Genomic DNA, 12,747 nt, shown 5'->3' with positions numbered 1-12,747 from the left:
TTTGTCTCTAATTGTCTGCCTACCAACCTCCTGAGTCTTTCAGTTTCCAGATACCTCCCTCCCCTTTAAAAACAGTGGTGGCTGACATTTTCCTGCTTGCATAAAGGTGTAGCTGTTATTTATTATCCAGCCAGCTGCTTTACTCTCAGGTACAGAAGGTTGTAGTAAAGAGTGCTGAGCAGTAGATTTTCACATATGTTGCTGTCTAAATGACCTCCCACACACATCTGTGGATGTATTGGCCCTCTACCTAGCCATTTTCACTTAGAGCAGAGATTACCTTCTGTACCTGAGCAGTGAGCTGCCCTGAGTGAGCTAATGGCTGAGTCCATGGTGTGCATCAGTGTCCCTCATGGGAAGGCAGTGATGTGGTGTTATCAGGTGCCCAGGCAGGCAGCTCACATTACATTTTGGGGGGAAAATCTGGAACTGGAGTGTGTTGGGGTCACTGTGTGGTAATCTTTAAGGCCGGTAAGAGCCAAGGGGTGGCTGTCTGGCTGCAGCATTCCCAGACATGACTCTGAGTGACATATATGCTGGAGACCGCTTGTGGGCACATCCCCTAGTCTGCTTGTCTAGTGGGTGTTGGTGAGGCAGGTCTGCCCCTGCCTACACTGTTTGGTGGTGGTGTCCTGCCCCACCCTCTTCTGCAGCAGCAAGACCAGCCCCAGCCCCTCCAACCTCCCCTTGGGGCTAGGATGGCCCAAGGCACTGTGCTAACCGCCTGGGTTGGTGTCAGGGATGGACTGAGACCCTCCTGGCCCCTCCTGCTTTGATCCCCAGAGCTCCCTGACCCCATCTGCAAATGCCCCATGTCCCTCCATTGGGGCTCAGTGCCAGTGCTGGGGAGGGGGAGATGAAGGCACCAGGCAGAGCCCCGCAGAGAGGCCACATTAGCCCAGCTCCAGCTCCCTTAGCACCTCTTCCCACTCCACCCCCTGCCTCAGGGAGATGTGGTATGTGCAGGAGCCTTGCACCACAGGAGTGGGATGGGGGGAGCTGCTGTTCACTATGGCCCTGCTGCAGGTACCCCCTCCCCTTGGCCTGGCCTGGCCAGGCCCCTGCCCTGTGGGGAGCTGCTTTGGCCCCAGAATCAATACAGTCCAGTTCCCCTGTCCTGGAGCCAGCACTGCCAGGCAGCCCCATCAGGGAAGAAATAGGTTCTGGTGGTAATAAAATTTCACCACTATCCAAAGGCAGTGGCTCTGTCCTCCATCAAGGCAGACACCACAACAGATGTGTTGCTGATCAGTTTCAGCAGAGTGGGATTCCTCTGCCAGGCCCTTTCAAACCAGGGGTCTAATTTCATGTCAGCCCTTCTCTGGTGCTTGTGGGAGAAATTGTTTCTAACCCTTGAAAGCCTACCCTGAGAGTGGCTGCTGCCGCCCTGTGTGTGTCCGTCTGCTTTCCTGAGGCGGCAGCGCAGACTGCTGTAAGGGCGGGGGGAATGGTCCCATTCATCTCAATGGAGTGTTGACTCTGAAATGTAAAGATGACAAATAATTGTAGATATTGCTAATTCAGCTGATCATTTTATCAAAAGCATCCAGCTAATGTGCTTTCCCTGGAAACCATAACTGCCTTCCACACCAAGAGCCCCATCCACCTTCCTCCTCTCCAGTCACTTCCCTGAGTGGCAGGTCAAACAGCTATCACAGAATCATAGCATCATAGAATATCAGGGTTGGAAGGGACCTCAGGAGGTCATCTAGTCCAACCCCCTGCTCAAAACAGGACCAATCCCCAACTAAATCATCCCAGCCAGGGCTTTGTCAAGCCTACCTTAAAAACTTCTAAGGAAGGAGATTCTACCACCTTCCTAGGTAATGCATTCCAGTGTTTCACCACCCTCCTAGTGAAAAAGGTTTTCCTAATATCCAACCTAAACCTCCCCCACTGCAACTTGAGACCATTACTCCTTGTTCTCTCATCTGCTACCACTGAGAACAGTCTAGAGCCATCCTCTTTGGAACCCCCTTTCAGGTAGTTGAAAGCAGCTATCAAATCCCCCCTCATTCTTCTCTTCCGCAGACTAAACAATCCCAGTTCCCTCAGCCTCTCCTCATAAGTCATGTGTTCCAGTCCTCACGAAAGCTCATGCTCAAATAAATTGGTTAGTCTCTAAGGTGCCACAAGTACTCCTTTTCTTTTTGCGAATACAGACTAACACGGCTGTTCCTCTGAAACCAGTCCTCTGATAATTTTTGTTGCCCTCCACTGGACTTTTCCAATTTTTCCACATCCTTCTTGTCGTGTGCGGCCCAAAACTGGACACAGTACTCCAGATGAAGCCTCACCAATGTCGAATAGAGGGGAATGATCACGTCCCTCGATCTGCTGGCAATGCCCCTTCTTATACATCCCAAAATGCCATTGGCCTTCTTGGCAACAAGGGCACACTGTTGACTCAGATCCAGCTTCTCGTCCACTGTAACCCCTAGGTCCTTTTCTGCAGAACTGCTGCCTAGCCACTCGATCCCTAGTCTGTAGCGGTGCATGGGATTCTTCTGTCCTAAGTGCAGGACTCTGCACTTGTCCTTGTTGAACCTCATCAGATTTCTTTTGGCCCAATCCTCAAATTTGTCTAGGTCCCTCTGTATCCTATCCCGACCCTCCAGCATATCTACCTCTCCTCCCAGTTTAGTGTCATCTGCAAACTTGCTGAGGGTGCAATCCACACCATCCTCCAGATCATTTATGAAGATATTGAACAAAACCGGCCCCAGGACCGACCCTTGGGGCACTCCACTAGATACCGGCTGCCAACTAGACATGGAGCCATTGATCACTACCTGTTGAGCCCGACAATCTAGCCAACTTTCTATCCACTTTATCGTCCATTCATCCAGCCCATACTTCTTCAACTTACTGGCAAGAAAATTGTGGGAGACAGTGTCAAAAGCTGTGCTAAAGTCAAGGAACAACATGTCCACTGCTTTCCCCTCATCCACAGAGCCAGTTATCTCGTCACAGAAGGCAAGTAGATTAGTCAGGCATGACTTGCCCTTGGTGAATGCATGCTGACTGTTCCTGATCACTTTCCTCTCCTCTAAGTGCTTTAGAATTGATTCCTTGAGGACCTGCTCCATGATTTTTCCAGGGACTGAGGTGAGGCTGACTGGCCTCTAGTTCCCAGGATCCTCCTTCTTCCCTTTTTTAAAGATTGGCACTACATTAGCCTTTTTCCAGTCATCCAGGACCTCCCCCGATAGCCATGAATTTTCAAAGATAATGGCCAATGGCTCTGCAATCACAGCCACCAACTCCTTTAGCACTCTCGGATGCAACACATCCAGCCCCATGGACTTGTGCTCGTCCAGCTTTTCTAAATAGACCTGAACCACTTCTTTCTCCACAGAGGGCTGGTCACCTCCTCCCCATGCTGTGCTGCCCAGTGCAGTAGTCTGGGAGCTGACCTTGTTCATCAAGACAGAGGCAAAAAAAGCATTGAGTCCATTAGCTTTTTACACATCCTCTGTCACTAGGTTGCCTCCCTCATTCAGTAAGGGGCCCACACTTTCCTTGGCTTTCTTCTTATTGCTAACATACCTGAAGAAACCCTTCTTGTTACTCTTAACATCTCTTGCTAGCTGCAACTCCAGGTGTGATTTAGCCTCCCTGATTCCATTCCTACATGCCCGAGCAATATTTATATACTCATTCCTGGTCATTTGTCCAATCTTCCACTTCCTTGCACTTCCTCATGTTAGTTTAGCGTCTCCCCTCCCCAGTGCAGCCGGTTCCACCATATGGTGCCGGAGATTATGTTCCCTTGTTGTTGTTTTTTTTCTGTGTTCCCCTTTGTTGGTGCCCTCCTCTCATGCATCCAGCCTGGGGGTGGAGGGGTGGCCTCTTTTCCCTCGCCAGTTTCCCTTCCTTGTTCTTTTCCATAGTGCCTGTTCCCATTCCTCCCTCTGAATGGTGGGTATAGCTGTGGGTGGAGCCCCCTTGGTCATTGCTCCTGCCCCCCTCCAGCCTTCTCCCCCACCTACCTCAGCGGTGGCACAGATAGGGATTCCGCTGTTGCTGTGACCTCTGACCCTTCCACCTCTGGGGGAGCCCCCTTGGCCAGTGGGAAGGGCCAGGAGAAAAATAAAGGGCAAGGGCCCTGCCCAGAAGGGGAAACCTCCCATGGTGGGGGCTCTCCACTCTGCCACAGCTGCTTTGTCAGCCTCGGCTCCCTCTCTTCTCCCCCTCCTCCCCCCATTGTTCCCTCCACCAACTCTAGGGGTGCCCATTCCTTGGCCCCCAGCGCATACACCCAGGTGGCTATGCCTCCCCCCCTTACCATCTGGCCCAGCCACCTCCCATGGTACCATCTCTGGAGACTGGGCCCCTTTCCAACCCTCACCAGAAAACATGGCATTCGCTGCCTCCTGATGTCAGCCTCTCCCCACATGGAGACCTACGTGTGAGCGATGGCATGGGTGGTCGGGCCCACAGACATGGTAGCGGCCTCTAAGATGTACGGGAAGGTGGTTTTCTTCCTGGCATTGCAGGCCCAGGAGGTGGTGGAGAGGGGCCTGGTGGTAGGGGGCCTCCACATCCCACTAGAGCCATTGGAAGACCTGGGCACACAGGTGGTGTTTACCTCCGTTCCACCCTTCCTCCCCAACACCACCCTTCTGCCTTTCATTGGGCTGTAAGGACCCCGCCCTCTGCCATGTATTGTTGTTCCACTGGCAGGTGCAGATCCAGCTGCCGCCGGCAGCATGTGGTGTGGAGGCCATGGAGTGGTCCTTCCTGGTGCCCCATTACTCCTCGGGGGAGGCCCAGTACTATCTGCCAGGTGATGCGGCATGTTCGGAGGGACTGCCCTTTGGCCCGGCACGGAGTGGCACATGGGACCCCCAAGAAGGCACCAGCCTCGTCATTGCCAGTGACCCTAGCCACCCGGCTCCTGGGGTCACCCCTCCTCCTTCAGTGTCTGCGGTCGTCTCTGCTCTGGGGGTGGCCCCCCCCACCATGGTCAGATGAGCGGGCGGGTCCCACCATCTATGTGAGCAGTCAAGCAGCACCGGCAGAGGAGAGGGTAGCAGGGCCATTGGTGGAGACCAATTGGGGCTTGCCTTGGTGGGAGTTTTCCCTTTCCCCTGTTGTCCGGCCTCCACCTTCCCCTACCCCTATGCGATCACACTTGTCTCCTGGCTCTGTTTCTCCTGGCCACCCTTCCACCTCGGAGGACTGGGTGCTCACACAGGGGGAAGTGTGGAAGGCATGGGCTCAGCAACTTCCCCTCGCTGTGGAGAGGGAGGAGACCCTCCCCCCCGCCCCCGTAAAACCATCTCTGGAGGCCCCTGTTGCCGAGCGTCCTGCCGTCTCCCCCATCGGTTGGATTGGGCTGAGGTCGTCATAGCAGCGGAGGAGGGTAGTACCACCCCCCTCCTAGAGTTCCCCCCCAAGGAGGCCTCGGATAATGTCCCCCTCGCCTCCTTTCCATCTGTGCCCCCTGTTGCTCCTGAGGTGGTTATTACCTCAGCTGCTGGAGGGGAGGACTTCGTTGAGGCGGGTGGGGATTTCACCTCTATTTCTGAGGAGATCAAGGCCCTGGGACTCATTCCAATTGCCCAGTGGGTAGAGGACCCCCTGTTGAAGGGCCTCATTCAGGGTGGTTGTCACCAGCTGTCCCCGCCTCCTCTTTTTCCATCTCCCCAGGCCACCATCCCCACTCCCATCATTGAGGCGCCCTCGGGTCCGTCCACCTGCCCAGATGCGCTCAGCACCTTACTTGTGGCCTCTGCGCCCATTGTGGCGATGGCCAGTGCTGTGCAGTTGGGCCTCAGGCCCCCAGGTGTCCCTCCTCTTGGGGTGGGGTGGTTGGCCCTTTTGTCCTCTGTTCCCTCCAGTGCTGTGACCGTGGGTGCTAAGTTTGTTGAGGTGCCTGGATCCGGCACTGTTTAGTGGCCCCTCTTCCTCTCTGCCCTTTTAGCCTCTGTGGTCTGTCGGGAGGCACCGCATCCCATTGGCCTTACTACTGGGGCCCCTGATTCTATCCCTGTCCCTGACCCAGATTCCTGCCCTGTCCTTATCCCTGCTCCTGCCCCTATTGTTGACCATGTCCCTCTTTCCTCTACCTCCCCTGTTGTTGCCACCCCCCAGGGTTGCCTCATTCTCTTTCTACGATGGCCCCTCAGAGGTGGTTTTTGTGTTTCCTTCTCCTGGCCCACCTGGGACTGGTGTTCCCCCTCCGCTGCAGTCCCCAGCACTGGGGTTTGGCCACGGGGCCAGTATGGGGACCCAACCGAGGGACGGTCAGGGCTCTCTGACCTCAGCCCCCCAAGTACCGTGAGACGAGCTGCGGTCTTTCTTACTGGATACCCGTGGTTCCAGGAACAGGGTTCAGCTCACTCTCCAGTGCTGGGGAGACTCATCTTGTCCTCTGGGCTTTGAGGGCCATTTTGGGGGAAGGCAAAGGGACTGGGAGGCAGGACCCACTTCTTCCGTGACTCCCTGATGGCTTTCAGGGTTTGGTCACAGTTTGCTGCAGGGACCAATGGGGACCACTAGCATGTCTGTCCCGGAGGATCCTTCCCAGTCCTCCTTACGCTGCCGACAATCTTTGCCACTCTGAACACCCGGGGCTGTAGGGTGGGTCTCCACAGGTGTCAGGTGCTCTCCTTCCTTTGGGAAGGGGGGTACTTGGTAATCTTCCTGCAGGAGACCCACATGCACCCGGTTTCTGAAGCTAGCTGCCAGATGGAGTGGGGGGACAGGGTGTACTTTAGCTACCTTTGATTAGGACAATTGGTTGCAAATGGTTTATTTACCTGCAAGCCTTCCTGTGTTCGTGTGAGCCAGCCCAGGAAGCATGGAGGCTGGGGTCTCACAGGACATGTGAACATGTCACCTGATACTGGAATCCATCTTAAAGCTGGTCCTTTTCCATTTAGAAGGAGGGGTGAGGACCCAGAGAGACAAAAGTTTCCTGCCTTGTGCCAAAGCTATAAAAGGGGCTGGAACAGAACAAAAGAGGCTGCCAGTCATGAGAACACCCCTGCTTTCCACCTAAGATGTCTGCTGGAACTAACAAGGGGAAAGGATTGGGCCCAGACTAGAAAGGAGTCTAGTCTCTAAAAGAAGCTTATTGGAACATCTGAGGGTGAGATTTTACCTGTAATCAGTTTCTTAATGTATTAAGCTTAGACTTGCATGGTTTTGCTTTATTTTGATTGGTAACTTACTTTGTTCTGTCTGTTATTACTTTAAACCACTTAAATCCTACTTTTTATACTTAATAAAATCACTTTTGTTTATTAATGAACCCAGAGTAAGTGATTAATACCAGGGGAGCAAACAGCTGTGCATATCTCTCTATCGGTGATATACAGGGTGAACAATTTGAGTTTACCCTGTATAAGCTTTATACAGAGTAAAATGGATGTATTTGGGGGTTTGGATCCCATGGGAACTGGGTGTCTGGGTGCTGGAGACAGGTGACCTGCTGAGTAGTTTTTGGTTAAAGTCTGCAGCTTTGGGGGCATGGACCAGACCTGGGGTCTGTGTTGCAGCAGGCTAGCGTGTCTGGCTCAACAAGGCAGGGTTCTGGAGTACCAATCTGACAGGGAAAATGGGCTCAAAGGTAATCTCGGCACATCAGGTGACAGTCCCAAGGGGATCTCTGTGACCAAACCTATCACAGGGGGCAATAACTGAGACTGTGCCTTTATTTGATTTTCTTCTGGTATGTAACAGAGGCATGAAAATTTGGGGGCCTAGATGTATGTTTGTGTTTGTTTTGGGGAGGGAAGATACATTTATGTTGCCTCTTTTTATATTAAAAATCCTGTCTAGCCTGGGGAACTCATGCATTGGCTTTGTCTAGACTGAAGTTGGTGGTCCTGTTTGATCATAAATGCTAATTGTGTTGATAACTGAGACTCTCCACAAATGTTTGTTCTGGGGCACAAAGTTTTGTGGTTTGCCTGAGGCTGAGCCACTATGTCCTGATACTTCACAAATGTTTGCATCTAAATTAGCATTTACAGTTGCGAGTGTGGTCGTGTGCAAGCGCTGGGAGAGAGCTCGGCACAGCAGCAAGAGCATAACAGACCTACATGAGGGGATTAGCTCCAAGCGGCTGGAGCCTGTTTACACTAGCACTTTAAAGCTGTCAAGGTTCCTTCCCCACTCTGAACTCTGGTGTACAGCTGTGGGGACCCGCATGAAAGACCCCCCTAAGCTTATTTCTAGCTGCTTAGGTTAAAAACTTCCCCAAGGCACAAAATCTTTGCCCTGGGACTAGGGTACGCTGCCACCACCAAACACTTTAACAAAGAACCAGGGAAAAGGACCACTTGGAGTTCCTCTTCCACCAGCATCCCCCCAAGCCCTTACAGTCCCTTTCCTGGGGAGGCTTGAGAATAAACAAGTTGAGCACAGACCAGCTTGGGTTTCTTAGGACCCTAAAAACCTAATCAGATTCTTAAAAAAACAGAACTTTATTAGAAGAACAAAACAAAGATAAAAGAAACACTCTTTAAAATTAGAATGGAAGATAATCTCACAGGCAGTCAGCTTCAAAACATAGAGAATCCCTCTAGGCAAAACCTTAAGTTACAAAAAGACACAAAAACAGGAATGCACATTCTCTCCATCACAGCGAATTGACAAGCCAAAAAACAAAGAAAACCTAACACATTTTCTAGCTAGATTACTTACTAACTTTACAGGAGTTGGAGAGCTTGCATCCTTGATCTGTTCCCAGCAAAGGTATCACACAGAAAAACACACAAAAATCTTCCCCCCCTCCAGATTTGAAAGTATCTTGTCCCCTCATTGGTCATTTTGGGTCAGGTGCCAGCAAGGTTACCTTAGCTTCTTAACCCTTTACAGGTGAAAGGGTTTTGCCTCTGGCCAGGAGGAACTTTATAGCACTGTATACACAAAGGTGGTTACCCTTCCCTTTATATTTATTACACAAGTGCTCTGATTTTCTGAGCTCAAGGAGGTGATTTTTCACCCCCCTGAGCCAGCAAGTTAGAGCATTATAAAATGTAAGTGTAGCCAAGCTCCAAGATAACAGGAGAACTGGTGAAATGATAACATTACAAAAGTCAAGAGACAGAAAATTGAGCAATGGAGACGGGGAAGGGATTTTAAAATCACACTGAAAAACTCTGTTTTGTCTGATTTTGTTAACACCTATTTTTAGCTCTTAGCAGGCTGGTCAGAAACACAGTCCCACAAGTGATTACAGTACCAATTGAGCATTTAAAATAACAGAGTTTCCTAATAAAACCTATTTAGCTCTTTCTTTGAACAGTGGGGAGGAACAGATTAAACTAGAGTAGGGGGTTAGGGAGGGGGACCGCAACTCCTAGCTAGAACATCTGTCCTCATCCCTCTTACTTTCACAGTGCTCTGGCATTCGAGCCCCTGGCTTAACAAAGTCCTTTCAGCTGAGGGTGACCCACGCATTTGGGACAAGTTAAGCACAATCCTGCTTCCCTGTATTCATACAATAACGCCAACAACATTGGTAACTGCATTTCACTACCCCTAAAGTGATTTGTAACCCAACACCAGCCAAAGTTGATTATTTTGAGCAACACTGCTCTATCTGCTGGGTATCTAAGTGGAGTAGGCATGTTCATGTAAATACAGTTTGCTCCTGAATGAATCCTCTCCCCCTCCCAGCTAGCTGTCAGGGGAGAATTCATTCAGTTCATTTAGACCCCTCTTACATCCTCCCCCCAGATGAGAATTTGTTGTCCCAGCAAATCACACTCCAGATTATACCACCTGCATGAGTTCTCCTCAAAGGGTCTGAGGAAACTCACTATGGCTGCCATAGAGTTCAGAGGTACATCTGTGTGAATTCCTCTCCCACCATGAGTAGGGGGGTACAAGCCGCCATACTCACTCTGCTGTCCAGGCTCCTGCCAGCTGCTCCTGCTGGTCACCTACTTGCTGCTCCTGCCTCTCTGCTGTGCCCTCTGCAGGTCAACCTCCTAGTGATTTTCAGCTCTTAGCAGGCTGGGCAGAAACATAATCCTACCACAACTGATTTTAGCTCTGATCCTAATGAAGTCTATTTAGCTCTTTCTTTAAACAGGGGGGAGGAACAGGTTAAACTGGGGGCGGAGGGAATCCTTGGGGAGGGTCCACACCTCCTGGCTGGGACAACTGTGCCCACCTCTCTTACTTTCACAGGGCTGTGGCAATGCTACGTAGTGAATGTTAGTGAGACCATTCCTGGCTACTGTGTCCACTCTGGTGTACAAAGGGCAGTTACAAACTGTCAGGGTCCCAAAGAACTGCAAGAAGGTATGGAGAACTGGGAAACTGGCCTAACAGTGAGAGACTAATGAAGTTCAATCTATTTAGTTTATTGAAGAGAGGATTAAGAAGTGACTTGGTCTCAGTTGTACCTACCTGGGAAAGGTTTCAGAGTAACAGCCATGTTAGTCTGTATTCACAAAAAAAAAAAGGAGTACTTGTGGCACCTTAGAGACTAACCAATTTATTTGAGCATAAGCTTTCGTGAGCTACAGCATCCAATGAAGTGAGCTGTAGCTCACGAAAGCTTATGCTCAAATAAATTGGTTAGTCTCTAAGGTGCCACAAGTACTCCTTTTCTGTCTACCTGGGAAAGAGATTTCCAAGAGCAGAGGGCTCTCCAATCCAGCAGACAAAGGCAGAACAAGATCCAATGGCTGGGAGCTGAAGCCAGACAAATTCAGTTTGAAGTAAGGTACAGATTTAAAACAGGGTAATTAGCTGTGGGAACAGCTCGTCTAGGGCCATGAAGGGAGGAGGTGTCTCCTGAAAGGCATGCTCTAGCTCAGCAAGACATTTTCGGCTGGGTGCAGGAGCCACTGGGCGTATTCTCTGGGCCAAGCTCTGCAGGAGGACAGACCAACTATCCCAGTGCTCCTTTCTGGCCTCAGAACCTAGGAAACGAAGCAGTAATGGATGTTAGAGGTGCAGCAAGAGGACAGACTGGTGGTGAGTGCCCACAAGCTGCTGGAGAAAGTCCTCACCCCAGAGGTAATTCCTGCATCCAACTGTCTCTATCAGCTGGGCCATACACGCTCACACTCCATGGCCATTAGATGACAGCAGCTGCAGTGACAAGGAGCAGGAGTGCAGTGATCTGGCCTGTACTCTGGGCAGAGATAGGGAATTGTGCTTTATGTGGGGGGAGGGGACATTTAACACAATAAGGAACCAGCACTGACCAGAGCCTGATGCTAATACAGCTCATCAAAGGAGATGGACAAGTTTTAGCAGCCTTGACCTTTCCAGGGGAGGTGGAGGATGCATGGCTTCTGGCTTGTGTTACTGCGGTGGGAGGGGGGATGTAGTGATGAGAGAAAAAGGCACTGACAAGTTCACTCCAGACAGGCTGCTAAGGTTGGGGAGGAGGAGCTCACTGATGCACAGATACATCCCAAGCACCGAGCCAGAGCCCTGTGCTTTGCAATGGGCAGAGCACAGGTGAAGGTGAGGGATAAGAGCACAGTGGAGACTTTCAGTCCATTTCCTGACATAGCACACCTGTAACATGGCTGCAAGGGGTGCAGAGAGTAGCAGTGAGTCAGTTCCCTGGAACACTAGTCCCTAGACTGGCACTAGTGCAGGTAGAGCTGCCAACTTTCAATTGCACGAAACAGAACACTCCTGCCCCACCCCTGCCTTGAGGCACCTTTGCTGAGGCCCTGCCCCCACTCGCTCCATCCCCACTTGCTCCGTTGCTCACCCTCCCCCACCCTCACTCACCGGGCTGGGGCGGGGGCTTGGGGTGCAGGAGGGGCGTGAGGGCTCCAGCTGGGGGTGCAGGCTCGGGGCGGGGCTGGGGATGAGGGGCTTCAGATGCAGGAGGGGGCTCCAGGCTGGGGCCAAGGGGTTCAAAGTGTGGCAGGGGGTGTGGGCTCTGGGATGGGGCTGGGGATGAGAGGATTGGGGTGAAGGAGGGGGCTCTGGGTTGGGGCAGGAGGTTGGAGTGGGATGGGACTGGGGATGAGGGCTCCGGCTGGGGGTGTGGGCTCTGGGGTGAGGCTGGGGATAAGGCATTTTGGGGTGTAGGAGGGGGCTCAGGGCTGGGGCAGGGTGTTGTGGGGGATGCAGGCTCTGGGAGGGAGTTTGGGTGTGGGAGGGGACTCTGGGCTGGGGCAGGGAGTTGGGGTGCAGGAGGGGGCTCGGGGTGCCGGGTCCCAGTGGTGCTTACTGTGGCTCCCAGGAAGCTGATGCCAGCTCCCTGCAGTGCAGCCCCATGGCACATGGGCGGCCAGAAAGGCCCAGCATGCTGTGCTTGTACTCGCAGACACCCCCCCCGCAGCTCCCATTGGTTGCAGTTCTCAGCCAACGGGAGCTGCAGAGCCAACACTAGATACAGGGACAGCGCACAGAACTTCCCTGGCAGCCCATGTGCCTTGGGGCCCCAAGGACCTGTCGGCTGCTTCCAGGAGCCTTGCAGAGCTAGGGCAGGCAAGGAGCATGCCTTAGTCCCGAACCCCCGCTGCGCTGCTGACTGGACTTTTAAGGGCTGCTGACAGGAGCCGCCAGGGTACCTTTTGACCAGGTGTTCCACTTGAAAACAGGACACCTGGCAACCCTAAATGCAGGTAATGAGAGCCCACAAGGGTCCATGATTGCACCATGCCTAACAACGCCATGTGGAGACCACTGGATCCGGCCATGCACTTGGCGGGGATAGGGCGTAGCACAGGGGTGGGCAAACTTTTTGGCTGGAGGGCCACATCGGGGTTCTGAAACTGTATGGAGGGCCGAGTAGAGAGGGCTGTG

This window comes from Caretta caretta, chromosome 8 (genome assembly GCF_965140235.1).
Source record: "Caretta caretta isolate rCarCar2 chromosome 8, rCarCar1.hap1, whole genome shotgun sequence".
Taxonomy (NCBI): Eukaryota; Metazoa; Chordata; order Testudines; family Cheloniidae; genus Caretta; species Caretta caretta.
This window is presented reverse-complemented; position numbering follows the sequence as displayed.